At 36.1% G+C, this 18,327-nt stretch overlaps 1 protein-coding gene across 1 annotated transcript in view; it reads left to right on the forward strand.

Annotated features, from left to right (window-relative positions):
* The window catches only part of LOC150098833 (uncharacterized), a 199,353-nt gene that overhangs the window by 149,412 nt on the left and 31,614 nt on the right, over positions 1-18,327 (forward strand). The window lies entirely within an intron of this gene.

Genomic DNA, 18,327 nt, shown 5'->3' on the forward strand with positions numbered 1-18,327 from the left:
TCGGAAATAAGTGTAAATTATTTATAATTAATGTTTAAGAGGGTTACTTTGCTTTTCAGTTTGGTACGAGTGGCCAAAATCATGTAATTCTGTGTGTTCTTTAGTAGTACAGCAATCCCTCGATTAGTGTGTCTAATGCGTTCTTTAAAACAGGCACATTAATCGAAAATGCACTAATCGAATATAATAACCTATGGGAAAAAGTATAATTCTTTCCTCAAATTTCTTTTTTGAACCTTAATTTTTTTATAAAAGAATTATGGTATGTCTCAGGGCCTAATTAAAGGAAAACCATGAAGATGAAAGACAATAAAACATATTCAGAATATAAATTTTATTATTCTACTTAACAAAGAATTGAACTAACGTAGTTTGGCGGGCATTTTGTTTCTTTTTTTCATACCACCGATGGTCAGGGTCAGCCTCTAAGCATTACTGCTTAAAAACTTCGATAGTACGAAAAATATTTTCAAATTGTTTCTGTGAAAATATTTCTGTGTTTCTGTGGCTGACTATCAGTGGTTAAATTTTCTTCATATTCTTCGGGATCTTCCTGCTGTGCATCTAAATTTAGCAGGTTGGAATCACTCAATTCTTCAGAATGAGATTTAATTAACTCTTGGATGTTATCATTGAAGGGGAGAAAGAAATGAAGGACGTACGAATTGGTAGCCAACATGCGAAATCCGTAATTTATAGATAAAATTTCCCAACTGTTATACAAGCAAAATAGTTAACACTTTAAAAACTACGATGATCATAAAAGAGAAGTTAATTTTCCGACGTGTAATAATAAACAACTTATCCCAGAAGACAGATTGATTACCCTATTATCGGAATGGATTCTCCTTTTTGTGACATGCGCAGAAGTGTCGAAGGGTCTCGAATCTGTAGACGTACTATAGCAGACGACATAAATTTTGGCTGTAAAAATTTGGAACATAGTGTACATGGAAGTAGTGTAGTATGCCATTAAAAATAACTCTGTAAAATATTTTAAATCGGTAACTAAATTATTTCAGTCTGTGAGTGATTTTTTAAAATAGTTAGCCATAAAAATGCACAGATAGAAAATTTTTAAAATCTATTAACATTTATTTTTACGATGTATATAGGCACACTAATCGAATTTTAGAGGTGCACTAATCAAATTTGGGTATCGAAAAAAAATGACACTAATCGGGGGTGCACATTGTACATTAATCGAGGGATTACTGTACAATTACTTCTAGGAAGCCTCGCTTGTTAAAAAATCCTTTCTCCTAAAGAGTCATCCATCTACCATCAGTACTAGGAGCTTAGGATTCCTTGCCAGTGTTAACTTGCCTACTGAAGACAATTTGACAGACTTGCATCTGAGCAAAGAGAAGATAAATAGCTCTCCAAACGTATGAGAAAATAATTGTATGAGCAAACGATAGAAATGTTACCATTTAGTCTTCATACTATAAAAAAATTGGTAACCCTTCTAAGAGACCCAGACTACATATCATTAATGATATGTAGTCTAGGTCTCTTAAATACAAAGATGCAAAAATCCTACTGCTTTCAGATTCCAAATCCATTAAATAATGCCACATTACCATCTTCAGGGAACATAAAAATTAATGAAATGTGCACACAGGCACTAACACTGAGCAAAAAATGGCTGAAGAAAACAACTGAAGTCAGTCCTAAAGGGTGCCACCTGGTGGGCCAAATTGGGTATTAATCTTGGCTGCTTAGACTGATGTTCTAAGAATGCAAGCCTCCCATATTTGGGGTAGTCTCATGCATCCAAATTTATTGAGGTTTGGGGAGTTTTTTAAGGCTGAGACTGATTCTAAGTGGAAACGGATATAATTCTTATGTTCAGATATCCTGATATTAGCAGTCCTGCCCGTTTGGCCATAGTAAGACAGTTACAACTACAAGGGACCTGGTAAATCTGAACTGATAGCTGAACATAAGAATTATATCCGTTTCCACCGTTATAGCCACTCGGGACTTGCTGACCATGCCTTGGACACCTGCCATAAAATATGTTGGAAGAAAGCTTCCTTACTACACTGCAGCAAGTTTAAATATGAGAGATTATTCTTAGAATCAATCTCAGCCTTAAAAAAACTCCCCAAACCTCAATAAATTTGGATGCATGAGACTACCCCAAATATGGGAGGCTTGCATTCTTAAAACATCAGCCCAAACAGCCAAGTTTAATACCCAATTTGGCCCACTTTAGGACTGTGGCACCCTTTAGGACTCTAGGACTGATTTCAGTTGTTTTCTTCAGCCATTTTTTGCTCAGTGTAAGTGCCTGCGTGCACATTTCATTAATTTTTATGTTCTCTGAAGATGGTAATGTAACATTACCGAAATATTGGAAGTATTAATTAAAGTTATTTATTAATATAATAATATACGTTGTTCTTTCCTTAAAATTAACAGTTATGTATCACCAACGTATAAGCTTATCTACAAGAATAAGTATAATCCACAGAGATTCCTTCGCACGCAAGGCTCGTCAATACGGCAAGTTAAAACTGAAGATCGCTAGAGAACTGAATCGATTAGCCTTTCTAAAACGCTGCTGAGATAATAATGTGATCCCTAATTGTGAAAATTGAAGCACCGATTCACTTCTCCTAAAGCTCTCCGCATATATAGACGTACTAGCTTCGCTTTATTACATGAGCAAATTACCGCTACTCACTTCCTCTTGGCCAACACTAACGAGGCTATTCGTATGCTAGAAGAAGAGCTTACCGCTACGCTAAATGATGATTTTTGGACGATCCTCTTCGACGTCTCTAATTATTCAGCAAATAAGGAATTCCAAAAAGAACGTTGTCGGCAGATCAAAAAATTCGAAAGTTTGAAAAAGAACTCAATTAGCAAACCTCAATTGCCTCTGAACACAGTAATAAACCTGTCATCCCTAACCTTGAAGCCTGAAGCTATCAGCGCGCTCTCCCTAGGCCACAACTTCACTATAACGCCGAAAAAAATCCCTTCTGAAAAAATAATGATTCAATTGGAACGTAATATTCGCAACCTTCCCAACCATATTGCCAACAATATCAGACTAGATGCAGCCAGTGTTTTCACTAAAGTTAGACCTCCAAAATGCAACCTTTCTAAAGAAGAATTCAAAGCTTTACAGGAATTAAAAAATAACAGTAAATAATAATTACTAAAGCGGATAAGGGAAATGCCACTGTAGTTCTAAACAAATCTGACTACATAGGTAAGCCTTCCTCCTTGCTGTTAGATAGGTCTACTTACCTCCCTGTAGAATATGATCCTACTAGCTCCCAAATCAGAACACTCCATAGGCTCCTTAAGAAGGTTACTTCTTGGCCTGTGGAAATTACTAATAAACTAAAACCTTTTAACTCTAGACCCACCCACCCCAGAATATATGGACTTCCAAAAATCCATAAACAGAATGTGCCATTACGTCCCATTGTGGACGGCATCGATTTCCCCACATACAAACTAGCCAAACATTTAGTCAAAGTGCTTACACAATATACTGGCAACACACCTTCACACATCAAAAATTCAGCCCACTTTAAAGCCAGTATAGAAAACCCCTCACTCCAACACACTGACATAATGGTCAGTTTTGATGTTTGCTCCTTATTCACCAATGTCCCATTCAAAGATACTTTAGACCTCATCCGAGGCAAATTTCCTCCCAATATCTCAGCCCTATTTCAGTTCACCATGAACTCAGGTTATTTCGTTTGGCAAGGAAAATTCTACAAACAAATAGAAGGGACTGCCATGGGGTCTCCACTCTCCCCACTTCTGGCCAACTTGTTTATGGAGACCTTCGAAGAAAAAGCTTTAAACTCAGTCCCACTTAACCTATTGTTTGGCTACGCTATGTAGATGATGTCTTTGTTATTTGGCCGCATGGCCTAGACACACTTGAAAACTTCCTTTCACACCTAAACAATCAACATCCTAGGATACAGTTTACCTTAGAAAAAGAGAACAATAACAAGCTCCCTTTCCTAGATACTCTGATTACACGCCAGCCTAATGATCCCTGGCTTTCTCAGTTTACAGAAAACCTACATATACAGGTAGATATATTCACCAGTGTTCACACCATCCCCCCCTCCCAACAGTATGGGATTATAAAAACCCTATAAAATAGGACAAAATTAATCAGTTCAGATAACAGTGCCCTTACTACTGAACTTATTCATATTCTTAACACCCTTTGTAGACAATGGATACAACCCCCATAAAATCCAAAAAATATTAAAACCAGTTAACCCCAACCCCCCTCCCTCCCTCCACAACAAGGACTACTCTAAATCTATCACTATTCCTTATATTCGTGGTACTTCTGAAAAGTTAACAAAAATCTTAAAAAAAATATGATTAACAACTTGTTACAAACCATATCAAAAATTGGCATCTCTTATCCGCTCTCCCAAGGATCAGCCACTTCCTCTAGACCTACCTGGAGTTTACCAGGTCCCTTGTAGTTGTAAACTATGGCCAAACAGGCAGGACTGCTAATATCAGGATATCTGAACATAAGAATTATATCCGTTTCCACCGTTATAGCCACTCGGGACTTGCTGACCATGCCTTGGACACTTGCCATAAAATACGTTGGAAGAAAGCTTCCTTTCTACACCGCAGCAAGTTTAAATATGGATTATTCTTAGAATCAGTTTCAGCCTTAAAAAAACTCCCCAAACCTCAATAAATATCGATGCATGAGACTACCCCAAATATGGGCAGCTTGCATTCTTAGAACATTAGCCCAAACAGCCAAGATTAATACCCAGTTTGGCCCACTTTAGTACTGTGGCACCCTTTAGGACTCTAGGACTGACTTCACTTGTTTTCTTCAGCCATTTTTTGCTCAGTGTTAGTGCCTCTGTGCACATTTCATTAATTTTTGTTCCCTGAAGATGGTAATGTAACATTACCGAAATATTGGAAGTATTAATTAAAGTTATTTAGTTAATATAATAATATACGTTGTTCTTTCCTTAAAATTAACAGTTATGTAGCACCAACGTATAAGCTTATCTACAAGATTAAATAATGCTACTCCCACCATTGTTGTTACAGATAGCCATATGTTTAATTTAGCACAAACATTGACACAACATATAACACATAATTCATTGCATTATAAAATCAGTGCATTTCAAATCATTAACTGAAAAATGAAAATAATTTAGTCCTCCTGGTGGTGGAGCTCTTTAACATCATGTCACTAATATTAATAATAATGATTCACAAACATTACTTTAAAAGAAACCTTAACCTAATTAAGAAAAATTCCTGCCTCGTGACACCATTCTGTTTAAATTAGTAATGCAATCCAGGTTATTTTGTATAGCATTAAAAATCAACCACCAAAATGAAGGGCTCTGCTTGCACTCTTTCTTGCTAACCCCTTTCATGGAGACCGTTTATGAAAAGGCACAGCTCTCTACAACTCTAATAAATTTAGTTTAATCCTTTATCCAAGTGTGAGCAAACAAAGTTTGCACCTGAAAATATCTTCAGGACTTTGGTAAGGTTGTACAACACCAGGCAACTCGTAGCAAAGGTGGACCAAGCTGCTATCACTCCTATCTCAGTATCTCTCATAATGCAAAAACACATCTCCTTGCAGATATGTATAATGTTATGCATTAAGGGAAGGGCCATTACCTAGACTAATTTTGACCTTTATTGAGGTCTCTTCAGTGGGTGCCAGGCCCAGAAGTGGAGATACCAGGTAGAAGCAATAGCGAGGTCATCTTTACCTATAGGAGTTGCTAAAAAGGTGTGCCACCTTTCTATTAAATTACTCTGGATTTAGAGAAAGATATTGAAAGTTTATTTTTCACTTGGTTAGACTATAATAAATTTAGTTTAATCCTTTATCCAAGTGTGAGCAAACAAAGTTTGCGCCGGAAAATATCTTCAGGACTGGGGTAAGGTAGTACAATACTGGGCAACTCGTAGTAAAGGTGGACCAAGCTACTATCACTCCTATCTCAGTATCTCCCATGATGCAAAACACATAGGAGTGATAGTAGCTTGGTCCACCTTTGCTACGAGTTGCCTGGTGTTGTACTACCTTACCAAAGTCCTGAAGATTTTTTAGGTGCAAACTTTGTTTGTTCACACTTGGATAAAGGATTAAACTAAATTTATTATAGTCTAACCAAGTGAAAAATAAACTTTAGACAGCTTTCTCTAAATCCAGAGTAATTTAATAAAAAGGTGGCACACCTTTTGGCAACTCCTATAGGTAAAGATGACCTCGCTATTGCTTCTGCCTGGTGCTGCCCCGAAGAGCTGTCGTACATCTTGCCACCATAATCAATGCCATGTTCCGATTTAACTATTTCCCCAGCTATTGGAAAGTCGCAGATGTGGTCCCAGTGCATAAACCAAGTTAAGATCCACACCTGCCTGAAAGCTATCGACCCATCAGCCTAATCTCAAACTTAGGCAAAATTGCCAAAACAACATCCTCTCCAAACTCCAAGCCTCAGTAAACGAGTTAAATATCCTTCCAAAGGAACAATTTGGCTTTCGACAACATCACAGTACATCACCACCAGCTACAATTGGCACCAGCACACTGGAGCAGTTTTCTTCGACATAGCAAAAGCTTTTGATAAGATATGGCACTTTGGATTACTACACAAACTCATCTCAGCAGGCATAGCATCAAGAATCGTCCACCTAATTAAATCTTACCTCCAGGACAGACACATACAAGTCAAAATAAACGGAACAGTTTCAAGTCAGCGACGGATCTCTGCTGGAGTTCCCCAAGGTTCCCTGCTGGCACCGATCTTATTCTTGATATATATGGCAGACATCTTACACAACCCAATGTCATCCATCTTAGCACTCTATGCGGATGACACAGCAGTACTTGCCAGATCTCTACAACCACATCTCATTACTAAAAAACTGCAAGAAACCTACTAAAACTAGAACAATGGTTCTCCAAATGGAGATTACAAGTGAATCCCCAAAAGAGTATAGTGATGCTTTTCACCAGAAGATTGGCAACTCCCAAGGGGGACCTTTATCTATTCAACACCAAAATCCCCTGGCAAACAGAAACCAAGTATTGTGGGGTAATTCTAGACAAAAGATTAACGTTCAACCCACACATCAAAGCCTTATGCGCGAAAGCATCTAAAACCATCGCACAACTTTACCCTCTAATAAATAGAAAAAGCAAGCTAAATGCCAGAATCAAAGTACTCCTCTACCTGCTGACGACCCGCCCTATAATAACATATGCATCTCCAGCCTGGAGCCACACATCCAACACCAACATCCTCAGACTGCAGAATAAGTGTTTGCGCATGATCATGGATGCACTGTGGTTTGTGAGAAACGTCCAACTGCATAGAGATAGAAACATCCCTTACATCTACTCCTTCCTACAAACTACAGCGGAAAAATCAAATACAAGAGGCCAAAAGCCATCCTAAATACTAGCAACAAAATCTGTTCACAGTTATCTGTGGCCTGATCAGTGTCTTGTACAATGGAATCAAAACATCCTTACTTTTGCATGTCATTCCCATAATCACTGTACTGTCCTCACAATTTTAGCAAAATATCCACGAAATTTCAAGTCTCTATCCACTACAACCCTCAAATTTTTCATCTCCTCCACCTCCTCCAAAATATCCCCACCAATCCTTGCATTCCATCTTTGCATCCCAAATTTTCTAAGACTCATGTGGAAAATGTATGTTAAACGTGTTAACTACCTGGAACATTCCTTCAATACATGCAGCAATATACAATCAAGTCCCATGGACTTGTTGACATTAAGTTTACTCACTTCCTCATATACCTCCTACTCACTCACCATCAGTGGTTCCTCCCCTTACACTTTGTAACATTAAACTGACATCTCCACACACTGCCCAGTCAGACAGTCTGTTTAGGTCCTCTTGCAAAGCTACAACATCTGCTGTACTTCTCATAACTTTCCCCAACTTTGCATCATCTGCAAACAACTGTATATTACCATTTAAGCCCTTTCCAGTATCATTTATATACAACAATGGTGCCCCAAAACAGACCCCTGGGGCATGCCACTAGTGACTTTCCTCGTCTGGGATATCACTCCCCCCATACACAACCTGTTGTTACCTATCAGAGAGCCACTGTTCAGTCCAAGGCACTAATCTACTATCCAACCCCATCTGTTCCAATTTAACTACTAGGTTGTCATGTGGTAATCTATCAAGCCTTTGCAAAATCTAAATATACTACTGTATATGTATCCCCTTGTCCCCAGTGTATCACCTAGTTATAATAATTAAGCAGATTGTTAAAACACAATTTCCTTTAGCAGACCCATGGCTGTCCCTTAATGAGAATTCCACTGCTGGCCACCCAGTTCTGAATCCTTGTTCTCACTAGCTTCTCTAGCACCTTGCCCATAACTCCAGACAAGCAGATTGGCCTATAATTCAAAGCCTTAGTCTTATCACCTCCTTTATGAAGCTGAACAATTTTGCTATTTTTCTATTCCTTTTGAGCCCTGGGCTAATCTAAGACTCATGTGGAAAATCTATGTTAAAGGAGTTAACTACCTGGATCATTTCCTCAATACATGCAGCGATATACCATCAAGTCCCATGGACTTGTTGACATCAAGTTTACTCACTTCCTCATATACCTCCTGCTCACTCACCATCAGTGATTCCTCCCCCGTTCCCACTGTTCTCAAGTTCTGCGTTATGTTGCAATCACAAGGATGGAATACTTTAATGAACTACTCATTTAACACCTCTGCAATATCCTCCTTAGTGTTTATCATTCTCCCATCATCACTGACCAACATCATCCTTCCATAATCATTCTTCCTTCTCCTGGCCACATCAAAAAATTCTCTAGGTTTTCTTTTAGTTTCATTTGCTAACTGCTGCTCATACTGCACTTTTGCTACCCTAACTAACTGAGTCATCTTCCTTGCTTGCTCTTTGTGCCACCCCCATAATGCCTTTTTCTTCCAGATTGCATTTTTCACTTCAGTCATCTATTTTACACCTACCTTATTTAATCTCCTGACCTTTGGAATACTCTCAGTCATTGTCTCTGCCAGATAATTCCTGAGTAGAGACCAAGCAGCATTGATTTTCTTCCCTTCCCCTGCAGACTCATTCCATGATATTGCTGCAAGCTGACTCCTGAGTTTACCATAATCACCTGCCTTATAGTTCTTTGGTTACTTTCACCAAGGAACTATAAGGCACTGGAGGATGATGTGACATTTCATTTACATCTTCTGATGAGATAATCAAATCCAAGGCTCTTGATCCATGTGTGGCCTCTGTTACATACTACTTAAGGTAGTTATCCCTTAAAAACTCAAGAAATTCACTCTCTTTGGTTCCTGATGCACTCTCTTCATTCCAGTCTGCCATAATTAACATAATTATTACCATAATTGAAATCATCCGTAGTGATCACCATTTTCTTATTTTAGTGAGATGAATTTGTCTAACAAGATGAACCCAGAAAGACTATCAAACATATTATTAAATGGTAGAATTGAAGAGCAGCCCAGCAGAGGAAGACCAGAAAGAAATGGATTGACAACATTAAAGAAAGCACAAACTTAAACTCCATAATAGAACTTCATAAAAAGACAGCAGACAAAGAAATGGCAAAAATTCGCCTTTGAGGAACTCAACCCGCCATGAGCAGAAGAGAAGAAGAATTTGTTTAAACATTTCCTTTTCGCTGCCTTCCATATTACCAGGTCTATAGCAACATCCTACCAAATATTTCATCCTGTCCACCTCACTTCACACCATACTGCTTCAAAACCACTGTCAGCATTTATTGATATATTTATCATCAGTTGGATTACACATGAATTAGCCTCATATATTTCATTCTATAAAACAGCTTGTTTTTATTAAATTTTCACCTACTGATTAGAATGAGATGATATGCAAAACTTTTGAGTAGGTCCATATAAATCCCACATGTGAAAAGTTTCAGAGCTTGTAACATAATGGTTTGTGTGTAGGCATGAGTAAGGGAGAAGGAACTTTTTTTTTTTTTTTTAGGGCTGGAAGTTGTAGTTGGTAGGAAACCCTACTAACTACAAGAGAGGCAGCTTAAATAAAAGAGGAACAGGTTGATCGAAGTTGGACTGTAAAAGGGCAACTGCTACTTGTATTTTAATAGGCTTAGCAGATATGGTAGCAAAAGAATGGTAGACACCAGTTCAATGGCACAATGCCCATAAAAGCACTTATAAAAAAGACATTTCACATGACTACCTGTGAAACAGCATTTGAAGTGTCATTGATTGGATGAACTCTCCTCCTCTGCACATCAAAAATTTTTAAGAAAATTCTTGCTGCACTACCCCAATGTGAAAAAGGTTTGGTTCAGTTTGAGATTACTGTAGAGTTAGTAGATGAAAAGGAGCATCATGAGTGGAAAGGATGTCAAGTTAATTTAGAGGCCGAGAAGTAATTGATGCGAAGCTTTTTGTGCAGGAAGGACTAATGATAAATATGTCAGAAAAGAGAGAGAGAGATGTGAGGATGTCTGGTGGTATATATGTATTATAAAGGTAAGGGGAAAAGAATCAAAATCCTCTGTTAAAGGTGCTAATTGTAGAAATTCTTTAAGCTCAGGATGTTTGGGCACTGTGAGGTTGTGTGAAATGGGTAGGAGGAATTGGAAATGGGATGCACAATCATCAGCAGGACAATGGATGGAGTTATTGGTCAGTGAGATGTCATTTATGTATACGAGAAAGAAGGTAGATGACAGAACAGAGCCTTGGGCGAATTCCTACATTCATGAGTAAGTCTGAAGAGTGAAAGTTATCCACGGTGATCAAAAAGACAACTGGCTATCCAATAGTAGAAGGTAAACCAAAAGAATGATAGTTTGCTCATTGGCAGGTCTCAATACCAGTTCTGATTGAATGCTCTGGAAATGTCAAGAGCAAACCATACAAGTTTCTCTAAATAAACCTTTTCATGATATGTTTTTGGAGGATAATGGAAGCTTTGGAGGTCTTAGAGTGGCAAAATCCATACTGGTAGGTAGGTCTCCAGGTAGTGAAAAAGTTGACTGTTGATTACTTTTCCATTATTTCAGAGAGGACTAGGGTGATATTGCCACATAATTGGTCAGATGGTTAGTATCTGTACTTTCCAGCCTTCAGGTTTTGGATTCGAATCTCATGGCGGTATGAGTGTTTGTGAATGCCTTTAGGTGATAGATGACTTTTTCACTTAGTATGAGACCACCACCCTGCTTATTTAGAGACTTGAATTGGTTTGAAAAAGTTCATGTTTGGTCTCTAGAACAAACATCAATTGGGAAATTCCCGTATCAGGATTCCCACGTGACTCCTAATGCACAGGTGTAGTTTTAGCAGATGTGCATCATATGAGTTCTAGCTATTTGGAATTCCATTGTCACATGATTTATTTCTAACAGTTACCTTAATGGTAACCTATACTGTGGTGTCCTTAACACTTTCCAATCAGTGCTCAATTCCTTAGCCAGTTTTGAAGAAATCAGAACCAGGATGGTGAGGTTTTTCAAATCCATTGACTGGATTATCTTAAGGTATTGAAACTATATGAAGAGATACAGATGGATTAAAAACTATAGAACATAATTTCTTATAATTGAAAAATATTTTTCAGCTTTAATTTTTGGGTCACCTTTTTAGCATAAACCCCATTGCTTCTAAATTGCCAGATTGCTACTCCTCACAACAGATTGATATCATCTATTGACATGGATAAAATTCTTTTTGTTAGCTTGCAATTTTTACTCCACTTAATCTTAAATAAAATTAACCCCATCTCTTGTATTTAGGTAGTGGCAGTCATCCGCAAGATAAACATTTAGTCCCAACTACCAAGAAGAATATAGGGCTTTTAACCCCTTCCAATTTTTCACATTTATGAAAAATTGTTTCCTGAGTAATCTAGTGACCAGAATATTTTTTGTCTTAATGATATTTGTCATCTGTATTGTTTCCAAAGTGTTTTGTGGGTTACTTTTACACATACATGACTTTACATTTTCTCCATAATTCTTGGGGACATATTAGGAATTTTCTGTATTCCTTCATTGTTCTTATTCCTTATTCTATGTTTTACATGTTCCTCATGCACACATTCTTAACTTAGCCTTTTCCTTTTCTTCATGGTTACATGGTGATCAGAATTCATCATAAAAATTATGGGAATAACTACCATGTTAGAGTAAAACTTCTTGAACATGTTGCTCTCTAGCTTAATTTTATTTTTGTAACCAAATAGATGATAATAATAACAGGACTCTAGCATTGATGTGGTAAGGTTTTTTTTTTTTCACCAGAGGTCAGGCCAATAGTTTTAATGCTTGATCTTTAGCATACTATGTAAATTGTAGTTCAGCTTGTTTCTTTGTATCTATGTGTATACTCCAGATGATGACCTTAATGTGAAGGTCGAAACTTCAAGTTTTTATTTTGGTTTATATTAAACTGAAGTTTTACTCTAAAACAGTTTTTTTCTATAATTTTTATGATGAAGACTTAACTTAGTCTGTTTTATAATCTTTTTTACATGATGGTAAGAAGTGATAGTCATCCACAGATAGTAATTGCCTCTTGATTTTAATTGATTAATATAGTAATCCTTGAATTATCCAGCCACATTAGGAAATAAGTTAAAGATGCCAAGAAATTATATTCTTGGTTTAATCTTTTATCCAAGTATCTTCACTACTGGGCTACTTGTATATAGAGGCTAATGACTTCACATCATTTGCCTTAGTATTCCATAAGCACACACCCTTCGAGATGTGTATAATGCTATACATTATGGGAAGGGCCACTACCCAAACTCTCCAAAAATTCTGGGTGATCTATAAGATCACTCTAAATCTCACTGAGTGACCCTAAACCTGGAACAGCAGAACTACAAATCAAAATGTTAGAAACCACAAAGACTTTGCTGCTACCAGCAACGTGGTAATCATAGTACCTCCAGAACCCATATACTACAACGTGGCAGGACTTCCTGATGTTCTTGACATAGCAATACTACAGTATATCACACATCAATACCAAATAAGTACAGTGGATGTTCTCAGCTCTGACCACAACCTACTTTTACTCCAGCTGTTTTTACATTTACTTACAACATGAAAATATCCCAGATCAGGTCCCTACTGTGAAATGAACAAATGACTGCTCTATAGGAATCTATAGGCTCAATTTCTGTCATTGACTCAAAGAAAAAAGCAGATAACTGCATTAACAGCTGCCACTGCGAGTGTGTTGTGCACAAACTCCGACCAACTTCCAGATGAGATTAAAAACCTGATCCGTGAAGAGAACAGAGCCAAGCTTCAGACCACCAAACACCAACTCTAGAACACCTACAAGTGCTTAATAGGGCTACAAAAGAATTCCAATATGTGCTTAAAAAACTATCGAAATCAGCAGTAGGAGACAATTGGATTTCTTAGACACAGAGGACTGGGTGCTCTAGAAAATGACCAAAGGTCTATGCACAGACTGTAAATCTCTCCCACTAATCCATGGTGAAATGTGGTCTGGTTTACCATGACATAGACAAAGCTGAAGTTTTTGCCGACAGCCTAGAGAAGCAGTGTAGTGCAGGGAGCACTGCAGCATTCTGCAGGGCTCCGTGCTATCACCTCTACTCCTTGCAACCTGTGTGGCTGACATCCTATGCGATGTTGTCACTACAGTGGTTCTATATGTAGATGATACTACAATAATGTAGAAAATGAAATGCTTGTATTGTGGTCTTGTGGATGCTTTGTTAGAAGAGGGAGATCCCAGTACGAGATAAGTCAAGAAGCAGTGTTTTAGGGATGTCCATTTCTTTACCATTAAACAAAAAAGGCAAATTCAAGTCAACACATTTCTTTTTTTATCCCAATAATATTGAGATTATTGAATCTGCAGTTTCACGTCTGAAAAGTGTTAGGCTTTTAATTCTTCTTAAAGGTTTAGCCGATGAGTCGCATAACAGTACTTCACCAAAACTCCAAGCTAATATTTTGGTGAGGTCACATTAACCAGCATCCAAGCATGAATGAGAACATATAAACAACTGAATATATTATCTTATATCATCCATTAAACCTCCAGATCATATTTGAAAACCTGAAAGCATTGATTCTTTTTAAAATTTTCTTTAATATATTTCGTTTTAGTGTGATACTTATTTTCACCCTTGTAAGAAATAGATGATAATCATTTCCTATTTGAAATATACCACAATCTTTTATTCTGAGTCAACTTCAACATGCCATTCTTGACAATAATGTAATTGATAAGGCGTTTTTGTATTTTCTTCACTTATATCTGTTGAAAGTTTTTCCACTTAATTATATTATAAATTAAAGATGCCAAGAAATTATATTCATGGTTTCATCCTTTATCCAAATGTAAGCAAACAAAGTTTGTGCACGAAGTAACTTCATGACTGGGCAACTTGTATATAGAGGCTAACTACTTCACATCAGTTGCCTTAGCATCCCATAATACAATGCATATATCCTTACAGATATATATAATGCTAGGTATTATGGGAAGAGCCACTACCCAGACCAATTTCAACCTTTATTAAGGTCTCATCAGTGGGAGCTAGACCCAGAAGTGATTCCAAGGTTAAAGTAATGTAGACTGAAGTAAACTTTGCTTACACTTGGATAAAGAATGAAACCATGAATGTAATTTCTTGGCATCTTTAATTTATTATTGTGCATATATCTTTATGCTAGAATGTGTGTTAATAATGACAAGGCAAAATCCCTGTTTAGAGTCAAAATCCAGCAGGTTTTACCATTATGCTTATTGCTGCATCCTGTTCTTCATATTTTCTCAAAATATTTCTATTGTTTACTTTTTCAATAATAGTAACCAGTTTCTCTTTTTTTACCATGTTCATTGAGATTACAGACATAAATGACTATCTATTTTTTCACTCTGAAACAGACATGTTCTTCATACTGACTCAAGAAATTTATACATGTGTGTTAGAAATGTTTTATTGGTTATTAATAAACAACTGTTAGAGGGAGGTGAAGGAATAATAGCTAGTCTTCATGGTTTTAGTGCTAAAATAACCATTTGAAACAGTTACAGTTTGAAATTATACTCGGCTATCACTATATCAAACCTTATAAAAACAAAACTATAACAAACTACTGAAAACTTCTGAATGAAGTTCCATAGACATAATGCTGTTATAAAGAATATTCACTATAGCCAACTCTCTGCTATAACAAACCATTGTTTTGGTTCTTATCCATTAGTTATAGTGTGAATTGTCTTGTGATAGTTTTGTTTCTAAAAACTTATTTACTGTCAATATTTCACTCCATTGTCTAGGCATGTGTAATATTACAGTTTGAATAGAACATTAACCAGTTTCCAACCTACTTTGTGCTGCATGGTTCTGAAGTACTCATTGAGAGAGAATCACTTAACCCACCCACTGTACTACCTGTACTGTAGGTTTACAATGTATAGTTTGTGAGACTCAATAATAATAATAAAATCCTAGTCAAAAAAGTGTAATCAAGACTAGTACATAAAATACATTCTTTATATTCTACAAATGAATGCTTTTACAACAAAGACTGGATACTATAATTTATACTATATTGCTAATACTGGATATAATATTAAACTTGTTCAGTAAGCAATTGACATCACTAAATTTCTCACCTTTTAGTGAAAAGGTCATAAGTACTTCCACTTTTGTCATTTTCATTTTGTAAGAAGAATATCAGAGAGAATAATAAAGATCTTTAAACAGTCAAGCTATATCTGAATTAACCTTACTTAATTATATGGTTTCATTTTGGACTTCTGTCAAAAATGAACTAGGTTTCCTTAGTGTTCAGGCTTACTTTCATATTTGCATTCATATATGAAGAAATTAACATCAAAAACCCTTTACTACCTTGAACTAGAAAAATAAAGCTCACTAGTCATTGTCATGCAAGTTACTATATTAAAAATAATTTTTAGTTTTAAAGATTGTTTAAAGAACATAAAGCCTTAATCCACAAGTCAAAACTAAATGGAAATTATTTGCCTAAAATTATCTCAATTCTGGTATATCCTTATCTCATACAAAATACTATCAATTCTTTAGCCTATGCAACACAAAATGATAACAGCTTAATGTTAAACGGACTTATGCTTTTAATGTAATGTTACTTTCAAACTAATATAAGATGAAAACCATCTGGTACTGTGTGAAAGCTGTGGACTGATATTTGTTTCATTGAGTGAAAATTTTAGTTTCTTTTTCTGTGTATTAATTTCTAATCAAAACTATTAACTTAGCAATCTTATATAATATTAATTTCCTATTTTTGAAACCACTCGCTTTCCATCTTTCATACTGATTCTTGAATATACACACTGGAATGAGAATTATAATTAATATTAATTATAATAAACATCAAATGTATTATGATAGTACTACATGATTAGGTTTACGTTTTTACTAGATGTTTGTCAATAATTGAATACAGAGATATTCAATTATTGACAAACATTGTTTATATTTTAATGGGCAGACTGGTGTATAATACACTGATGAAATAAATTCTATCTTAAAATACACATGAGAATAAAGCATTTGTGCGGTTAATCAATCCTGAAGCAGTGAAAATATTTTAGATCATCAGTGCATAGAAATTATAGTCTCAAAAAGTTAAATTTGAATGTTCAGATTCAAATATGAATCTGAACATTCTGGAACACCTTGAGAATGGTACATAATATAAATTGTAGATTATAAACAAACAATTATCAAATCCATATGATGTTGATTGGATTTTAACGGTATAGATGCGAACACAGATTGATAAGAAAACTATTTATTGACTTAATTGCTATTTCACTGGTATTCAGCATCTTCAGAGTACACAAACAAAGTTTGTTACAGTAGTGAGACAACCACAATTCGCTGTTTTAAGGATACTTGTGACATAAGACTGAATGATATATGCATGTAAACACAAGAAAGTTATTTAATTAACCAAATATTTCGGTCTGAGGATGGTCTGCTATTTCCAGACCGAAATATTTGGTTAATTAAATATCTTTCTTGTGTTTACGTGCATATATCATTCAACCACAATTCGGTATAACAATGGGACTAGTATGAGCAATTGTAGCGTGCAATACAAAGACTTAAAGTCTGTACTGTGAATTTAAATAGCTGAAATATATCAGGGGAAAATTGTGGAAATTGGAAATCAGCTATTTAAATTCACAGTACAGGCAGGTTATTTTACATGGAAAGGGAAAATATACAAACAATTAGATGGGACAGCAATGGGATTCCCCCCCTCTTTCTCTCCCCCTTAACCAACTTCTACATAGAACATCTAGAAAAGCTAGTTATCAGTACAGCCACTCTCAAACCTAGTCTTTGACTATGCTATGTTGATGATGTGTTTGCTATTGGGCCACATGGCCCAGATACATTGAATACATTTTTAATGCATTTAAATAGCCAGCACCCAAAAATCCACTTTACAATGGAACCAGAAGCCAATAACTGTCTGCCCTTCCTGGACATACTAATCACACAAAAGCCTTTCCACATGTTCAAATCCATATGACCATCATAGAACAGCAGAATCGTGTGTGGGGATGGGTTTTTTTTAAGTGAGTGCATGTTTGCATATATAAAGATGATGAGCCAGATGATATATGTGGCTATAGGAGCAAATTATTTGGTTGGGCAGAAGGAAATTTAATTTTGCATGTGAGTAAGTGTTTGTCTTTTCATTATCGAAAGTCTAAATTTTGCTAATTTTTATTTTAAAGATTTAATTTGGCCCAGTGTAGAAAAAAAAGCACCAAAGAAAAGCAATTCTTTGGAAATGAAAATTGTAATTTTAGATCGCTTAGCAAAAGGAGAGGGATCTGCGGCGATTGGTAAACATTTCAATTTAGGCAAATCTACTAGAAGAGCAATTAAAAAGAAGTCACAATAAGAAAATCTGTCATTTCTGGCACAAAATTAAGTGCCAAATTATCATTGTACTCAAGAAATGCTTTATTAGAAAAAAGAGAACGAGTACTCGTAATTTGGATTGAAGAATTAACTCAAAGAAGAATTCCTATAAGTGGTTATTTAATTAAACAACAACTATTCGGTTTTATGAACAGATGAAACAATTGATGAAACTACTTCCACTTCCCAGGCTGATAAAAAAAATTTTTTGGCTAGCAAAGGATGGTTAACCAGGTTTTAAAAAGGAATGCACTTCATAACATGAAGATTACAGGCGAGG

Source organism: Typopeltis vanoorti, chromosome 15, assembly GCF_054136105.1.
Source record: "Typopeltis vanoorti isolate ZY-2024b chromosome 15, IOZ_Tvanoo_1.0, whole genome shotgun sequence".
NCBI classification, from domain to species: domain Eukaryota; kingdom Metazoa; phylum Arthropoda; class Arachnida; order Uropygi; family Thelyphonidae; genus Typopeltis; species Typopeltis vanoorti.